The sequence below is a fragment of the Anser cygnoides genome, chromosome 4 (genome assembly GCF_040182565.1).
Source record: "Anser cygnoides isolate HZ-2024a breed goose chromosome 4, Taihu_goose_T2T_genome, whole genome shotgun sequence".
In the NCBI taxonomy this organism is placed as follows: domain Eukaryota; kingdom Metazoa; phylum Chordata; class Aves; order Anseriformes; family Anatidae; genus Anser; species Anser cygnoides.
In genome coordinates this window covers 41,250,684-41,264,190 of record NC_089876.1, presented here as the reverse complement: position 1 = coordinate 41,264,190, position 13,507 = coordinate 41,250,684, and the positions used below count along the sequence as shown (strand labels likewise).

Here is a 13,507-nt window from a genome sequence, read left to right as displayed (position 1 = left end):
CTTTATTCTTCTCAGACATGTTATGTATGGTTGAAGCATTTCAACAACTCAGCTTGGAAGGGCATGTCCTAAAAGCTCCAGCAATTATACTATCTGTACCTCTGAATTTTGTAAAATCATACGCCTGTGGAACTAAATGTGTTGTATCTTGTCTGAACTGTGTAGCTCTCATCTAAAATGTTTAATTAACTTCTCTTGCCTGTGTCAATATTGTTCTATTGTATTGGCCATACGGCCTCCCTCTGGTAGGTGCAATTTCCAGGTAAATCATTAGCTGGTTTTGGACACAGTGAATATGGATGTTGTGCAGCTGTTATTCGTGCCTAGATCAAAGTCATTAGTAACAGTGATGCAGAGTAAGAGCTGTATTTTAACAGGAGCGAGTAAGAAAGGCTCCTCAGGGTGAAGGTGGGTATGATTCACGGAGCGGTTTGGCCACCTTGTGTGGGCTGCTCTGATCCCTGCAGCTTCGGGAGCCAGGCTCTTGCTCTTGGGCATCCTGCTCCATGTGGCACCGAAGAGCAGCTTGCTTCAGGGGTCTTCCAGGCCTGCGGCCTCTTGGCCCCAAGGTTTGGAAACAAGGCTGCCCTGCAAGCATCTTGGAGCTCTTTAAAGCTCTCTTTGAAAGGCCTTTCGATGATTTCTCGCTTCCTTTCCTCCACTGGTGCCTCTGCAGGAGGAGGAGAGTGCAGAAAGTATGTGTGCTTGGCTGCATGAGTGTAGTTGCACACGTGTGTGTGTACCAAAGGCTCTGGCGCTGTTTGTAGAGCTGTGTCGTGCAGAAGGCCTTTCACGAGGACCTGGGCCATCAGCTGGGGCTGGGAGAGACTGACACAGCTTGTTCTGGAAGTGGAGACATGTTTACTGACAGGGAGCGATGGGGTTTGGCGAAGGGCTCCTCAGATTTTGCCTAGTTTCTGTCTTGCCCACAAGGTTTTTCATGTTTCACACATACACCTGCGTGTTCTGTGATTTTAAAGGCACTGCACAGTCACAGCTCTGGCTTGTTCGGTTCCGTGAGTGCTGTGGTCAGGAACACTTTCTTTGGTGGGGGCCTGCTGCTTAGTGAAATAAGGTCTTTGGATAGGAGAAGCCATGCAAACGTGAGGTGGAAGTACCCCTTCCTTGCTGTCCTCGTGCTTATTTCACAAGGAGCAGCAGAAAGGAGCAGCTGCAGGCAGAGGGGCTGACCAACGTAGAGCTCTGTGGTGGGGTTCGCTGTCAGCACCGTGAGTTTGGCCATTTCCACCTTCACTGGAGTGATGGACGTTAATGTGAAAGTTACTTTGGTTATAAAATATCAGTTCCTCTTTCTGGGGGTGTCATTACCATGTTGAACAGAGGCCGGGGAGTACCTGGCAGCTTGTGTGGCTGCCCTCACTCAGAGGAAGCTGAGGGCTGGAGCGGGACGGGGACAGCCAGTCCTCCGAGCCTTTGGTGTGACGTAGCAGCAACGGCATCAGCGCCGGCACAGCTCTGTGCTGGGCCTGTCGTGGTGATATCGATAGCAGGCACACGAGCAGCTTGCTGTCTGGGTAGGGTGAAAGCAACAGATCAATGCCCAAGGACGCCTGCAGGTTTGGCACTGCAATGATTCTCCGAGCTCAGGGTTGTGTAGTCGGTAAGGCCCCCTGTGTAAAATTACAGGAGGGTTCTGGTCCTTCCTTGTAAAACCTGCGGCTAAATGTGCCTGGTCGTAGCTCGTTCACGTTTTTTAATTCTGTAAGTGACATGTAACTAATTTGCTAATTAAAATGATTTAATGGTGACCTGAAAAGGAAGCTGGCTCAGAGTTAAATACAGATGTGTGAACGTTGAGCTGAAACACAGCATGTGCCGTGTCCCCTATTTCTACTAAGAGTGTAACAGTGCTTATATCTCGGTTGAGGTAGATTTCAATAGAGCTTACTCTATGTAGGGCCCAGCACTAATTTGCTCTTAAGAACTGGGCTATAACATTGCAGCTTTCAAAAAAACCTCTCCGCCTCCCTCAGTTGTTTCCTGTTACAGTGCTGATTTGTTATCTCTGGGAGTCCACAGCTGGGGTACCTTTCGGAAACACTTCTCAGGGCTTCTATTTCAAATATTTTTCTAGCTTGGAAAGGCAAGAGGAAAGAGTGGGGTCAGAGACAGGAGGTTAGTCAGCCGAGAGACATTTTTGCTGTCTGTACCACTCAGCAAGACCTCCCCGACCCCTTGTTCCAAAGGTGTAATTGTATAGAGATGTCTGGTGTTGCTCTAATGCTTTTTCACTGTCAGTAATAGAAAAGATTTTTTTTGTGAAGTTGCAGAAACACTGAAGGAACGGGTTTATGTTAATTTCAGAGAATAGTGGGACATAACCTCTGGGCAGGGGAGATCCGTGTTGTAACGCAGCTTGTGGCTGATGTTCTGTCGGGCTGTGCTGATTTGATCAAGAGTCCAATATAAAAATAAGTTTTGCAAACGTGGATGTGTCTGATGTAGGCAGCACAGTGTATGGAGTAAGCTAGTAGGGGATTCTGAAGTAGGAAAACTGATCTTTGTATCCTTAGGAGATAGAGTATCCTGCTTTTAGCTGGCATGTTTAAAAACATTGTTTCTGTTAAGAATTTGTGAGTAAAGGGGAGTAGAACCCAGCTCTGACTTTATTATGTGTAATACACGTCTGTATAAATTTGCCAGTATTTTCTAGCATACAACAAAGTGTTTGGAGTTGTTTTTCTTACACAAAACGTTATAAAAATGCATCCACTTTATCAGTTACACTATATAAAACACAACATTTTAAAAATATGTGCCTTGTTAGGAAGTGACAGCTGCCAGTGTGTTTCTGTCTTGATGAACTTAGAAGGGAACCATGGCACGTGCTTAGTGCATGCTAATAAAGCAGTGCTAGTAAATTCACAGCATGTTCCAAGCTAGTCTGACTGACACTGTGTGACAGTAACCTACTTGCAGAACAACAGTTTACTAGGGTGGTGACAGAAGTGTATTAAATGTGTCATTTGCAGATTTAACCAGTAAGCTGAGGTGTATCAGTGCTTGTCGGCAAGTCGCCTAGTTGTGTATGCTCTTCCCCCTTTCCCTCCTGCCTCAGCACTTACCCCAGTTTAAGATACTTGCAAGCTATGTTGTGTCAGAGTCTTGCAAACTTAGAGATGCACTCTGAGGGCATGCTATGCGAGTGAATATCAGCATTTGCAAATGCTGCTTCTGAAGCTGCACTGACAGTTGGCTACCTGGAAACCATCCATGACAACTGCCCACTTGCATTCAGACCCACTCACTTATTACATTTAATTTTGATAAATGTGTACATCATGTTTTCTGCCTGAGTAGTTTGTTTTTTTTTAAAGTTGGATCTGAACCTCTGCTGTCTGAAAATGAGTGACTTGTTCATAACATCTGGTATGTGTGTCTTAAAATAGACCCACTTTCCTTCACACTTGTCCATTCTACTCTCAGATTTCCTGTCATGCGTCTGTCTAGACTTGGAGAACATTTGCCCACTAAATTAAAAATAAAAATAAAAAAATGTACTGCTCCAGAGTACTTCAAATACTCCTTGAAGTTTTAATCTGTTACAATTCCTGTAAAACTAGACAGTGAATGGGCAATTATTGAGCCGATCTATATTTTGCTGGTGTGTGAATTATAGTTGTGTGTTCCATTTCCCTCTCCTCTCTCTTTCATTTGATACATCGTTTCATAATTCTTAACTAGGTGACTCGGCACGTGCAACATGCAGCAGAACAGGACTTTTCATTGGACTTTGGGAACGACTAGGGATCATCATTCTGCTCTTCTCTGAACGAAGGCCCATTCTGCTTCACTCCGTTGATGTGCAGTTCTGGAGATGGAACTGATTCAGGAACAGAGCTGGCTCAGGTAAATTCTCCATATGTAATAATTGTTTCATTGTGTTCATTAAAGATACTAGGAAATTGTTAGTTAGCTCACTGGAGAGTACCAGTTTAGAAACTGACAATAAGCATTTTTTTTTCTTTCATCACTCTACAGTCATGCTAAATGGTTCCTCCACCACCTTGAAATACATTGATGCAGAAAATTGGGCAGCACATAACGCTGTTCCAGGGTATCTGTTCCTTATGCTTTTCTCTGATGTGGTTGACCCTCACAATCCTTCTGAAGCGAATGTGGCCAGTCAGAACGTAGGAACTTTTCCCTCTTCTCAGTCCTTCCTGGAGTCCTCCAGGTCTGTAACCAGGTAACCTCTGCACTTCCTCTGTTCCACAGTGCAGTTAAATGGAAAATACTTCAGATTTTAAATGTGTAGCCACTAAAATTGCCATCATTAAATGGGTGAGGGAGACCTAATCAGTTCATGAATTTAATTGTTGTCTAAACAACAAACTAATAATGGATTTTACTATGCAAGAGAATTACAAAATTGGGTGGACCTTGATACAGAAGCTCTAGCAACACATTTCAGTTCTGGCTTCAGAAGTACTGCTAGCTTCAGGAGCACAAGAAGTTGGCTTTTACTAAGCCCTGTGCTGCAGTGGCAAGACATACCAGTTTGCATTCCAACAGTGTGTCAGCACATCATAGGGTCCTCTGTATCTCCTCCTTGAATCTTAGCACTTAGGGGGGGAAAATAAGGGAGTTTGAAGTATTTTTCCATTTCAAACTTACTTTGAAAAATCCAGCTGTGGTCTGTGGCCTAAATTCTGTCTGCCTGGGGCTTGATCAGCTGCGCTGCAAGTACTCTAACTGGGATGCCTGCTGTTGCTGCAGGCTTTTAAAGAGAGGGTCATGTGGAACAGCATATGCTGGCCCTGCTGACTTTGTCACCAAGGGAATTTTGTCATTTGTCAGTTTTTCTGCTGTTGCCTGCCTCCTGGCCTGTCACATACCTGAAACACTTGCCAAGGCAAGTAAACAGGCTGCCACACTTTGCCTGCAGAGCTGCCAGCGGAGCACTGCAGAGTGAGGTGTCAGTCATTCAGCAGTCAGATTTGGTCATTCATCAATCAGATACTGAGAGACAATGAGAAGGACAAATTCTTTCATGTGTATATCTTTGTTGTTGTTGTTGTTTTGCAAAGTCACATATTCTACAAATGTATTGACATTCTCATACTGATGCCTCATTTGAAGGTCTCTCATTTCCTGTTGTTGCATATCTGGTCTTTAAAACTCTGAGATTATTTAATGCTCTTCACAGAAATCTTCAGTATACTGCAATCATGTGACACGGTTGCTCAACCTTTTTTGTCTTGCTTGTTCCTGAATGTTGTCTATTTAAGCTGCAGCTACGCTGGTTTTTCTTTAGTACAAGCCTCCTGGAAGGTTATTGCTGATGGCATCTGTGGCAGAAGCTAGGCTAGAGAGATGAATTATTTAAAGTGACAAATGCTTTTAATGGACTTGATGATCAATAATGCTTATAATAATACAATAGCAGAGAAATCACAGCAGAGAGAGACCTCATGCATGGGAGAAAAAACACAGTTTCTAGAAGAGGTCTTTTGATACATTTTAGCCCCTATAAAATGGGCTATATCCCAGTGACTTTAATAGAGTTGTGCTCAGTGTCATTCAGCATTATTGCCAGATCTTAGTTTTATTGCAAGTCTTGCAATAGTTGGTGTTTTCTTAAAAAGTTCAGCTCCTGAAATTATAAGAATCTTATATTTCATTTTAAAAAATGCAAGACTTGTGATAAAAAACTTTAAAACTGTAAACCCTGGCAGAATCTGAACACAACTGAGAAATATCAGGAAGTATTAAGGAAAAAATCTGTTATTTTAAGCCATATTTCATGAGTCATAACACTTAAATGGCTGCGGGCTTACTTCGTTCCTGTATCTCAGTGTTTGAAAACTACTTTATTAAGGTTCTTTCTTTTATTTGAAAGTTAATTCTTTTGAGACTGTGGAAGAGGTTGTTATGAGGTAGTGACTTTTATATGTATGTTTCGGGGGGGTTCCTTTGTGAGCTTTCCTGGGTGGGGAGCCTGTCACAGTGGAATGAAGGTTTCCAGTTTTGATTTGGGAAAGCTGGAAGTAGAAGGGGGAAGGAGAAAACAGTGTGTATGAACAAACTCAATTTCCATGCCAAGTAAATTATTTAAGAAGGAAAGAATGAAGCTGTGACAGTATTGCCAAACCCAAAGATTGAAAAATGCTATTCTGTAAATGATTTAGCTTCAAAAAATAATAAATATTGGGATTGTTTTATTAGCCTTTGCATTCTTCAACTATGAGCATTAATGCTTCTAAGATCTCTTCAGACCCGAGCAAATCCTTTTTTATAGAGAGTCAAAGCAAAGATATTATGAAAGCATACCAGATCAAGACTGGATACTGGAAGAAATGCCCCATTGTATTAACGCAGTCCAAGATGAAATTGTAATGTGTCATTTACTGAGAGCTAGCTGCAAGGCCTGTGCAATAGTAACTACATGCTCTATGCAAACGTCTCGTTATCAAAACATTCACCAAAAGCCAAGAGATGGAATAGTTGTTTTCAGACGTTGCACATCTAGGGGTGGAATTGTGGACCAAAAAGTTTACCGGGTGAAGCAGCAGCAGCAAAAAGTCTTGCTTGTTCTGTGCCCCAGCTGAAGCTTCTCTGTAACGTGGGATGGACCTGAAAGCTGTTCTCTCACAGTAAAGAGCCAGGGAACATGGCAGTAATACAGCTGTTCCTGCGGAGTTGGGTTTGCTCTGTTTCACTTGAGGAGATGCAGTTGTAGCCGCTGAGGGGGATCAGACCTTTAATGCAGTTTCACAGGATTAGTCACAGAACTTTTTACCTAGCCGAATACAGAGCAGCCCTAAACACCCCTGGTTTTGTGTGTCTTAGGGAAGAATATTTCTGTAGACTAAAGCAGAGCTGTGGCATCTGTTTCTCCCCTCCTTGCCTCATTATATTGCACACTCACTTCTCTGTATCCCAGTTCCGTGCTTACCCCCACCTGTGCTTCTGCTCAATCTCTCTTTCTGAGTACCTTTACCTTTTCTTTCCCTCTCAGCCCTCTTTACCCGACCCTGTTTCTGTCATCAGTCACTTAGTGCAAGTCCTGACTCCTGCCGAGTTCTGGCAGGCACAGTGTAGTTGTCTGCTTCCCATGGGGGCAAATTATTATCATTCGATGGGCAGTAGCTCACCTTTGTGCCGTGGTTCGCAGCTCCCTACTCTTTGATCATAAATACAAGGCAGGAGTCTGGTACTTGCTCCTGGGGGAGAGAAAGGAGAATTTGGCTGTATATTTAGGGAAATTATACCGAACAACTTAACGTGAAATGCTGCCCTTGTAGTGGAAGATAAAGAATTGCTTTATAATTATATTAGGAGTTCTGTCCTTTGGTAATGAAGTGCAGTAACTTTAGAGATGGCAGCCAGCAAAACAATTTCAGACAGAAAGTGAAGATTAAGCCTGCCTGTGTAAGAAATTAATGGATAAACAAGTTCCCTAAGCTCTGTGGATTGTTTATAAGGAGGGTTTGTTAGTTCTCTACATCCAGCCCCTGGATGAAGAGCCAGATCTTGAGGTGCCTACTCAGTTTTGCCTTTGACAAACTCTGAGGAAGAACTGTGCAAAAATGAAGCAGTTTCTCAGAATGTGACTCTAACAGCACTTTTCCCTCATTAGTCAGATCAAACTGTCAGAGGGTGTCTTTGCCTGACAAAGGGAAATAGAAACATATTTTTTCTCTTAAACCTTTTTTTTCACAGAAGGTCCCCTTCATCTTTGACTTTCCTGCTAGACTTAGTCCCTTTCCGTGTATTAGTTCCCGGCGGAGTGACTCCTGCGCTCCTCCAGCAGCGTTCCAAATCAACAGCCTGTCCTCTGATGAGTTTGACATTCATTTATGCTAATTATTCATGCTCTGTGTGTTGTATACTTCACATGTGTATGGAAACCAGATCTCTACAGCTATTTTGTTTTGTTAGCTGAGAGGGATACCTACGTGTTTTCTGAAGTCCACTGCAAATTATCCTTTCTATTTCAAGTAGGGAAGAGGTAGCCAAGCTTTTTTTTGTAATTTCCAAGTCTAGAAGTGTGCCCATTCTTTCAGTTTGGGGCTGGTTCCAAAGAATACTGCATAGTGTTGAATTCAATAAATAATTCTGTCTACAGGTCCAATGGCAAACTTTGCATGAGATTATTTTGTTTTATAGAAGGTGTTATCTTTTAGATTAGATTTTAAACCATTGTGGTTTTTTTGCTAAATTTTGATCACTGATGGTGCTCTGGCTTCTAATTTGATTAATTATGGTTTATCTAGCTTCCAGCTTTCACCTGATTTTTACACCTTACATAAGCTGTGTTTATATACATCTAGAAATAGCAGGCAAAACTTTTATACTGTTTTGTAAAGCTACTTACTGTTTTTTTCTTTCAGTATCTCTGCAGCTTTGTGAGGGTTATTAAAATGGTTCTCTGTATCTTACAGAAGCAAACCAGCAAGCTCTTTCACCTTGTGATTAACACTGCAGTTGTACTCTGGTATGTTAAACCAAAACATGGTGCATAGTTTGTAAGGCGTTTGCAAGATGGACCTTATATAGAAATCAGCTAAAGGATGTGATGCCTTGCTGTCAGACTTCGACCCTCCAGAAGCAGATTTTGCTGTTATATTCTGAGCTAGCTGAAGAGTGTTGATGTCTGGTCCAAAGGAGGGCAGTGTTTTCATTTTTTTAAAAAGCGAAGTGTTTCTAGCAGTTTGTTTGGAAAAGAAGTCTGATTGAGAGACTGTTCTACTCTTTTTTTTTTTTTTTGTAAATTGAAGATGCTGTGACAGTTCTTGCTTGGGTCATCAGAGAGCATGGTTAGCTCCAATTACCAGCAGTAAATGGAGAAGTATGTTTTACTAATCTGTTGCCCTGATATTATGTCATTGAGTTTAAATTATGAATGAGGCTATGAGTATTTCCATACGCTCAGAGGGTAGTTCACAAAGGTGAGTTAAGCAAACACGTTCTGCGGTGTAGTTGTGGCACACTAGGAATGCATCTGTCAGCACCCAGTACTTAAGGGGGGCCTCCAGGAAAGATGATGAGGGACTCTTTATCAGGGAATGTACTGATAGGGCAAAGGTTAACGGTGTTAAACTAAAAGAAGGTAGATTTATATAAGATATTAAAAAGAATTTTTTTACTGTGAGGGTGGTGAGGCACTGGACTTGGGTTTCCCAGAAACGCTGTGGATGCCCCATCCCTGGAGGTGTTCAAGGCCAGGCTGGATGGGGCTTTGGGCAACCTGGTCTGGTGGGAGGTGTCCCTGCCCATGGCAGGGGGCTTGAACTGGGTGGGCTTTAAGGTCCCTTCCAACCTGAGCCATTCTGCGATTCTATGATCAGTTACTGCAGATGAGTCAGCGAAGGTCAAGTGTAGTTCAGTTGCTTTTCATCCTGGTAATACACCTAATATTTATATAAAGTTTTTGTAGGTATTATTAAACCACTTTGTTTTGTTTTGTTTTGTTTTAAGAAAATGTATTTCTGAGCAGAATAGAAAGTGGAACTAAACAAATCGATAAAAGTTCCTGATTTTGGAGGGAGTGTTTGGTGGGTTCCAGGAGTGCCAGAGTAATAAGACTCAGCAATGAATTCTTACTTATGCATAGTCAAGAAAGGCAAACCTCAGCATTTCTAGCTCTGCTTTTTGTTGTTGTTTAAGCCTATTTAATTTTAGCATTTTTATCTTATGAACTTAATATCTATAGCATGCATCTCTAATTTAAATCAATTTTGGCTATGAGGCTCAAGTAACCAATGCATTTGTCATCTGTACACCAGATTTGAAAAGTTAGGCCTTGGGATAGATTAATAAATAATTGAAATTTGATCTGTTGTGGTGGCTAAGCAAGAGCATGGCATTAAGAAGGTATTCATATAAAGATGGTAGAACACAGGAAGCTGAGTTTATTTGCAAAGCTGTGATAATTCACTTGCTGTAGAGCAACTAATGTCATTGAGTCCCACCAAGAGCATGGATTATTCACAAGCAGTCTCAGATGCACACGCTCACCTTCTCCCTCCTTGTGTCTCAGTATGTATATTGAGGCAAAACCATCAACATCCGACGGTTCATTGTCTTTATATCCATATTCAGCATAAGATTGTTGTATTTGGAGATAGGTCGGTCGCTGTTCAGTCGTATGTGGTCACCATGTTCAGGACTCTTAGTGTATTGCAGACCTGAGGCAATCCTTGCAGTTATTTTCCAGTAGCTCAAGCATGTGGGCATTCATTAAATATGGGGATAACTAATGCAAAAATCTCATAAATGCCATGTCTTTAACATAGTTTTCCCATGAGCTCTTTTTAGGAGGGCATGTGCTTTCTCCTCTATATGTTGGCAGTTGTATTGTATGCAGCTTCACTAGCTAAGTGTTGCATGTAATGTGGCAATAGGACTTCATTTATGTTTTGGAAACAATTTTAGTGGTGTTTGGAGTCATAAGTTATTTGGGACAGTATAATTAAAAGGGTGATTTTCACAATTTTCTTCCTTTTATGAAAAAAAACCAGCAGTATGAAGAAGTTAACATTGCACCTGTTATGAATGGGATGAGAACAGAGCTCAGTAACCTGGCTGATGAGCTGCTCTCGTTAGAGAGCCACACTTTCTAACTCAGCATGGTAGCTCAGTCAGAGAAAGGCATTCTGAAGAATTCTGGGTACTTATATTTGTTCTGTTGCATGAAAACAGGCAGTGACAAGGTGTGTGTGTGGGGGGAAATAGGAATGCAGACTAGTGAGAGGTAAGGAGAAGAGCCGTGATACATCTTGGAAAGCCCCACAGTATTGCATATAAGAAAGAAAACTGCTGAAATTAGCAAGGGATTTGGAAGGAAGATAATTGGATTTATAGAATTTTTGAATGCTTTCTCTGATTTCTATGTCTTCAAAGCTTATTAAGAAATGCATTCAGTTGACTTTGAATTGTTTTCTGAGCTAATATGCCTTAGTAGATAAGATTTAAATTGATGGCAAAGGGATATGCTTAGTAACTAAATAGTTTATTCTTGTAGCAAAAAGGTCAAACAAATGAATAAAGAACACTTAGGATACTTTAAAGTTTAAAATTTAAAGAAACTAGAAACATGCAAGAAATTGTAGTTGTTCAGCATGCTTTCTTTCAAGCATAAATAGAGATGATCATTACTTCTTTGTACAAAATGGTCCTTTCCAGGCCGGGCTTTTGAGTGGAATTATGGAAGTAATAATGAGAAGCAAATTCAATACGAATGTTTAAAAAAAAATAGTTTCAGACATTTTATTTATTTTCTGCTATTTCAATATTTTTCTAATAATGTGCCCAAACTAGAGTTAAAGATTATAGAAAAGAGAAGCAGTATTAATTTCAGTCATATTTTCCCATACCTCAAACTACAGGTTTTCTTCAAATGCCATCATTCAGTACAAGGTGCTTTACAAAACAAACTGATACTGTTGTCAGCATTTGACAGAAAGGGACATAGAGAATAACTTCTTAAGCTGAAGTCTGGAGTAGAATGGAAAGTGCTTCACAACTAGAACATTTTCCCATGTTCTAGTCAGTACTGTGTATGATAAGAAATACATTTTCAGAAGAAATGTTATTTACGAGCAGTGATTAGAGGGATTTTACAGCTCTACCTTCTGGATATTTGTACTAGGTAAGTAGCAAGGATGGAGGAGAGTTATGTGGAGTGGTATGCTGGAAGCAAAGGGAGGAAATTTAAAGGAGTAAAATTTAATTCAGATCAGGCTGTTTTGACTACAGAACAACTGTAGTCAGGTTTTAACAAGTATGTAAATCTGCTATATCACTAGAAACTCACAGAACCCAGACAATGAAATGCTAGGAAATGTGTTGTTGGTGAGCATTAGACTGGGTTGCATAATTGGATCTATTAAATTAAGTCATGTGGAACAAAGAATAAGGAGTTCTGCAGATGGACGGGTGAGCTCTTTATCTCAAATACTTCAGCTCATGGGACAACATTAAAAACTTTTTTTTTCTAAAAGTTTCCCATTACCATATTTGCCTTCAGAGTAAAATTTACCTCTGGATTTGAGCTAGGGTGCAGTAATTTGTGAGGTTCTTTCTTACAACTCTGCCAACAGTCTTGAGAATGCATTGGGGGATTTTTTCCTCATTTTTAACTCTAAAATATATCTAGTTTTTGCCAAAATGTCTCTAACATTTTTCCTGAAATGGTACCTAGAAGTGTTTTGATGTCCTTTAGAAATGATGGAGTGCGCTAGCACCATTTACGTAAATGTAGCCCACCTTACAGATATGATTTGAGCTTGCTGGCAGCTCCTCAGGCTCTCCCCTACAGTAGTTTCTCAAAAAACCTCTTAACCTTTGTGGATTTGTTATTGTTGATATTTATGTTGTGTACCTGATCCTTAGCTGCAGATAGGGATTTCAGTGTTTGCTGCCGTACAAATACGGAACAAAAAGGTCACAGCTCCAAAGAGGGTGCAGGTAAGACAAACTAAAAAGAGGAGGACGCGTGAGGAAGCAGCGGGATAACGCTGACAACATGCCAGGGGGTATTTGCAGCACGCTGATAGTCTGACCATTGTCAAAGCTTTTCTTCTGGTCACCAAGGGGGAGAGCCTTCTTGAAGGGAATTGTGGAGAAAGGTAGTGGGGTAATATTGCTGATATGTTGCAGCTATCTTTGGAGATCTCCTAGTCACCAGGGGAAGCAAGCTCAGGAATATAATGACTAGGCAGGCAGTCTTGCATCGCAATGTGACCAGAACGGAGCACCTTGGTGAGGCACGAGAAGAGGAGGCAGGAAGAGAACTGGGAAACCTCAGGAATCGAAATGGGCAGGTTGTGTTTGTAGCAGAGAAGCAGCTGCTCTTCGAAAGATCTTTTTACAATAAAAAGGCTAGCTTAAATGCGTGGCTCACCCTGTTCTTGAAGAGCACTGGGTGATGTAAGCAGAAGGAGGAGCAGACAGGGAGATGCTCTGTGGGACGCAGAGGAGTTAGGGGTGGAAGGCAGTGATGCCAGTTGTGTTTGGCTGAGTTACTTCTCTCTGGGTCAGCCCCTGCAGCACAGCGGCGATGTTGTCCCAGCGGTGAGGTACCCGCTGTTGTTTCTGTCTTCTGTGGCGCTCTGCGTCACACCTGGTCTCTCACGGTCCTGTCTCCAGGAAATAGTTTAACAGCTGGAAGTATCACTGAGGCTAGCAGTCCTGTGTCTTTTCATAGGAAATTTCCCATTTCTCAGGGCAGGTTTGACTTTGCTGTTACCGAGTCCAGCATCTGTTGCTAAAACAAATTAGCTCAGGGAAGTAAAGATACAGGTCTTGAAAACTAGCTTCAATAAATGCCTGTGACTGCCTCATGAAAATTTTCTGCCTGTAGTGCTGCCTTTATGAGGAGCCCTGTATATACACACTGCTCCCCAAATGTGGATGAATAATTTTTAAAAGAGATTGATGGAAGCACCTTTGTCATTTAGGCTAAGTGGAGTAAAATCATGGCATTTAATTCCCTCATTCCCGACAACTGGAGGACAAACAGCCTTTTGCATCGTGTCCG

The 13,507-nt window shown here is 41.6% G+C and overlaps 1 long non-coding RNA gene across 6 annotated transcripts in view; it reads left to right on the top strand.

Annotated features, from left to right (window-relative positions):
• Positions 1–13,507, top strand: part of LOC106046692 (uncharacterized) — a 61,797-nt gene that overhangs the window by 7,232 nt on the left and 41,058 nt on the right. For 4 of the 6 annotated variants that reach the window (XR_010831468.1, XR_010831469.1, XR_007167499.2 and 1 more), the window contains exon 2: positions 3,706–3,870. This is a non-coding gene — a long non-coding RNA (uncharacterized lncRNA). Of the gene's footprint in view, positions 1–3,705; positions 3,871–4,002; positions 4,211–13,507 lie in introns of all 6 variants that reach the window. The other 2 variants (XR_010831471.1, XR_007167498.2) reach the window with 2 other exon arrangements.